The sequence below is a fragment of the Stegodyphus dumicola genome, chromosome 7, assembly GCF_044657685.1.
Source record: "Stegodyphus dumicola isolate Sdum_Otavi_A_Nest chromosome 7, ASM4465768v1".
Lineage (NCBI taxonomy): Eukaryota > Metazoa > Arthropoda > Arachnida > Araneae > Eresidae > Stegodyphus > Stegodyphus dumicola.
Window position 1 is genome coordinate 209,690,622 of NC_140774.1, and position 6,002 is coordinate 209,696,623.

Sequence of the window (6,002 nt, forward strand, 5' to 3'; positions counted from 1 at the left end):
ACATTTCCACATATAAAATAAATAAAATATCCAAAAACTTTTAACCTCTAAATCATCCATTACATTATACACGTCACCAACGAATTCATACCGCAAGCATTACAAATACTTAGTGTCAAATATTTAAATTATTTCCATGCACGTTTACTTCAACTAAAACGTATACCAAATTCCTACAAACATAAAATTCACAAAATAACTAGCATTTAATTAAAATATAATTAAATTCAAAAACACTACTTAAAATATAAATGAGCACATACATTAAATTAATACATACATAAATACCCATTTCGAATTCACTTTAGTTACGGCCATGGGATCCAAAAATTCACGAACACTGTTTCACACAACACAGAATAAAGCCAAATACAAAATTTCCAGATTTTTCCCGATTTCCCCCCCTTTTCCGATTAAAGAACCGTAATTCGTCCATTAATATCACATGACATATCCCATGATCTCTCATTTCCCTCACACAAAATAATGCGTAATCGGAACTGAGTACTGCTCACATTATTACCAAAGTCCTTTAGTAACCAAAGTAGTAACCTTTATCGCCTCCAAAATGTCGCCAAACTACAAGTTACCGTATTGTAAAGATCAAACAAAAAAATGAATTTATAAAACTGTGGATCAACGAACACTGAGCCTCACATATATCATTATTATTCTGTTAGAGTTGTAAAGTTTGGCTTTCCACATACTGGTTGTTGGGAAAACCACACATATAATAAAAGTAAAAATTCGTAAGAAAAAATTAACCTAGTTTTAGAAAGTGTGGATCCAACTTGTATTGAGCCTCATATACAGTTAGTCACAAAAGTCTGCGTACAGACTAAATTTTAAATTAAAAAAAAACACTTAAAGCAAAGAAAAATGTATTTTAATCATTGCATTTTTTCTTCTATTAGCTAAAACTGTAAGCTTAAATAAAAAGTAAATAATACCAGTGTAATACTTTTTAAATTTTTTCAAAAATATATTTTGTCAAAAAAATTCAGAAATTCCCTCCAATAAGTCTGCGCACGCTTTCAAAAAAAAAAAAAAAAAAAAAAAAGCAAAATATAAGTTTTTTACATTACTTCAATACTTTGTAGGATATCCTTTATTCTTCAAAACAGTTTGCAGACGTCTGGGCATTGACTGAACTAGTTTTTCAGTGTCATCCGACGTAAATTTCGCCTATTCTTCCTGCAATTTACTAATTAGCTCATTTCGCCAAGTAATATTGTGTTTTCGAATTCATTTCTCCAATTTTGCCCACAAATGTTCGATTGGATTGAGGTCTGTTGACTGTGGAGGAGTACGCAACTATCTTGGAGTGTGATAGAGGAGATATTCCTTCACAATTTTAGCTGTATGTTTCGGGTCGTTGTCTTGTTGGAAAATAAAGGTATTAGAAAGGTTTAAATTTCGGGCACTGTCTCGTAGATTTTTCTTCAGAATATCCAGATAAACATACTTATCCATGACTTTAACAATAATGGGAAAATTTCCAACTCCTTTCGACGACATACACCCTCATACCATCACACCGTCAGCTCCATGTTTGACAGTTGGATTTAAATTTCTCAGATTCAGTTCTGTTCCTGGTTTTCTCCATACAATAGGGTGGCCATTAACTTTAAATATTGTAAATTTACTTTCATCTGACCAAATTAGATTGTTCCAGAAGTCCTGCAAAGAGTTTAAATATGTTTTGGCAAAAGCAGTTCTTTTCTTTCTATTTGTCTCGGAAATGTATGGCTTAGACCTAGGTTTGCAACCATGATAATCGGCCTTTCGGATTCGTACAGTTTTAGGAGAAATTTCCTTGTTGCTAGTTAAAAAAATGTCTTTTGCAATGCTTGCAGCAGAAAGTTTAGGATTTTGTTTAATTCGTAAAAGAATTTTTCTTTCTTCTCTCTGCGTTAGCTTCTTCGGTCTCCCAAATATTGGTTTTACAGCAAGACTACTAGTGTCAAGATAGTTTTGAATAACTCTTTGCACACTAGAAAATGGTTTTGAAATGTTTTTACCAATATAGCGAAGAGTTTTACCTTCATCTCTCAATTTGATAATTAGTTGTCTCGTAACTAAAGGAATCTCTTTATTGGTTGTCATTTTCGTCAAAGAAAGTAGAAATAACAATTTCCAATCAACGTAAAATTTGCTTCGGAAGTCAATGACCTTGAAAGTGTAACCTTCTTTGCATTCTCAAGTTTGAAGTTTAAAAGTTAGATAAGAAATCTCCTGCCTCCTTCGCGTTGTACGCAAACTTTATTGGCTTTGATTTCTGGCCACTTATCTTTTAAAAATTAGTGTGCATAAATTATTAGATATGAAAATATTACAGTTAAATAATTTCAAAGTCCCTTATTGAAACTAAATATTTAAAAAATAAAACAAAGAAACTACCCTTTTCGCACCTTAAAATTTGGATTTGATATTACTTTTCTTGATGTAAGCAGACTTTATTGAATAACTGTATGTCATTATTATTCAATAAAAGTAGTAAAATTTGGCTTTCCACATACTGGTTATTGGGAAAACCGCACATATAATAAAAAGAAAAGATTGACCAGTGATAAATAAAATATAATAAAATGAAAAATTGACCATTAGAAAGTGTGGATCCAACTCATGTTGAGCTTCACATTATTATTCAATAAAAGTAGCAAAGTTTGGCTTCTCACATACTGGTTGCTGGGGAAAACCTCACATATAATAAAAGGAAAAAATTGGTACGAAAAAATGAATTAATTTTAGAAATTGTGGATCGAACTGATGTTGAGCCTCACCTATATCATTATTATTCTGATAAAGTAGTAAAGTTTGGCTTTCCACATGCTAGTTGTTCGGAAAACCACACATGTAATAAAAGGAAAAAAATGGCAAAATAAAGTCTGTCATCAGAATGTCAATACTTCTACTGAATCCTTGGCTAAATCTACTGTAAATATTATACGGTAAGATTTCACTTCAAAAGTTTGGGTTTGCGTTTCTATACGTAAAATTTTCAGAAACCTGACAAAGGTCCATTTTCTCGTATTTAACGGTGAAAAAGCTTTAATTATTTAGAGTTCGGTCAATTCCAAATATAACGTCATCATTAGGCGAGATACTGATGTTTGCCGTAAAATACAGGTACACACTGTTAATCACGAGTATCAAAGATTATTATCCTTACAAGTATTCGTCATCCATATCGGTGCGAAACAAAACTATTTTCAAAACACCTATTTCAACTGGTCAGCCAAATTACCCGTCGTGCATCAACACAGAAATTGTCACATGCAGGTTATAAACTTGGAATCTTACTGCAAGACTCTCTAAGCAATTAACTCCCAAAAATTACAACGCATTCAATAATATTTTGGAATCTGCTTTTTGTAACGTTTATCATCATTTTCCTATCCCAAGCAGGGAAGGTTGCTATTTAGGCAGTGAAGTTGGTATACTGCTGTCATCGTGACCGGATTCAGAAATGTATGCATGTATATGTTTGTACGTTCATACGCACTTACATATATACATGCATACATGAACACGTATATTCTATCCATGCACGCATACATAAATATATTTCTCAATACGATCCCCACAACAGAAGAGTACCGTGAAGATTTATGGGTTTGCCAAAAAGGATGAACAAGATTTTCTTACCCCAGCCATATTCTGAACATAGTGAGTAAGCAGCAGGTCGTGCAAAATTTCATTTCGAAAGTTTGGGTTTGCTTGCAGCGTAAAAGTAAATATTGATTTCGAATATATATATAAATGTTTTATTAAAGAAAAATATATAACGATAGAAAAAAAATTATACGAAGTTAATTTTTCACTTAGATCAATCTTTAATAATTTTGACTGGATGAATAACATATAAAATAGCCCATATCTATTAGTTTAAGAGAATGTTTAATTCGCGATGACGCAAATGTTATTAAAATACAAAATTAATTTTCCTAATGAGCACATTTTCTTACCAGTGAATAAGCACGCATTTTTACCCTTTGCAGGTAATGTTGCCAACAAGGGGACTTCCGTATTAACGCCACCGCAGCAGAAGTTGCGCTGATGCGCCAATAAAGAGTAATCGTGTTGTTCGCACGCAGTTATCTTTTGGATTCTTTTTTGCCTTGTTGTTTGCTGATTTTTGACGCCATTTTTTAGTGCTACGAAAATGTGTCTAAGATTTGCCAAACATCCGAGTATTACCCGAACAGTGGGTGGTATATGTAGATAAACAAAAGATTCGTTTGTTGTCACTGTTCCTAAAAGAACTGACTCACCCTTCTTTATAAAATTATAGAAAACATTGCAGATGGTAGCACAATTTATTCTGACAGATGGAAAGGTTACCAAACAAATAGAAAAAGAAGGATTTATACATGCTAAAGTTAATCATAAATACAATTTTATTGATGCCGATACAGGAATTCATACACAAACAGTTGAGAGAATGTGGGGCAGTGCTAAATGGAGGAACAAGAGACAGTGAGACATCATTTAGCATCTTATTTAGCAGAGTTCATATGGCGACAGATTTAGGTCGAAGAAAATAGACTGTTTTGAATCTATGTTAAACTCTGTATCAGAATTTATGATTTGTCGCAAAAATTTTAGGTGTAGTTTGGCGCCACTTAAAAACCGCCAAATCTGCAGCTGCGGTGGCGTTAATACGTAAGTATCCCAACAAGTCTAAGATGTATAAAATAGTAGTTCGTCGAAAATAGTCAAACGTAGCTTTGTCCAATCGGTTACGAATGCTTCACACTTGAACACCTTCTAAATGCTCACAGTTTCACAACTGAAAGCCAAGAGAAATTTACTTTGTTGTTTAAAATCAAAATTAATTATCGTCTAACGGTAATATAGTAAGCTGACACAAAGGAAAATTATTCAAATGCCTACTATGCTGAATAAACGTTGTTTTATATCAAAAGCTGTCTTAAGAAATTGTATTCGGTTTTATATTTGAAAGGCAGATCGTCTCGTGTAAGATTTCTTTTTATTAAATCACATATTAAAAGTGTACGATATTACGCGATTGTCAGTATGTACTTGGCTGCCTTGTTTCAGAAAGCATTTTCGGTTACTCACTTTGCAAAGTGTGAATAGCTTACCCGAGTAACAGTGTTAGATTCAGTTCCTAGAAAGCAAACACATAAGTGCATTGTGCTTTAAGTGCTAAATCGGGGGTATTTAACATGGCAATCAGAATTGCCATTTCTGTGGTATCCGGGGTATTTCAGACAACCAAAGGGCAACATGGCAAGTCTTGGAGGAGGAATGCCGTTTCTGATTATTGTGACACTTGGGCAGTTGAATTTTTCCAATAAATGTTTCAACTTTAGTGCTAAGATAAATTAGCTAAGTAAGATAACGGATTTGGTAAAAATTTTCATCAGGAATAAGCAGGGCCTGAAACGTGGAAGGGGTACCTTAGTTCTGTACTTTGTTACTTGCACAACTTGATGCCCTTTAAAAGCTAACTCGGTAAATAATTAGAAACAATGTTGATAAGTGAATTCGAGAGTATGCCTCCAAGAAGACCTTTAAAAAGGGTTTCTTATTGCGCAGGTTAAAGACATTGTGTTTTGCTAAAAACACAATGTCTGCTAGAAAATACTAACTGAAGATCCTATGATCATTTTCAGTAGTCGGCTCAACTTATAGAAATTCACCGTTCATCACCAAAGAACTTGCATTCTGGTGGTTCATAAGATAAAGATTTTACAGAGGTGTAAAAAGCTTTACCCTTTCTAGGCTTGACCATATTTGGTGTGGCCTAGCTGGGATTTGGCTGCTGCTTTTGCAACCTTACACCTGCCTACACATTATTATCATTTAAATTACTAGAACTTAGAAGGTCAGGGTGAACAACACAATTCACAGCCATGCCAGAATTTACATCATTATTAACATTTACATCAGAAATAGCATTAGAAACATTATTAGATATACTGTATCATCATCAATATTAGCTAGAAAATCTATTTAGCAAAGCAATAGAGAAC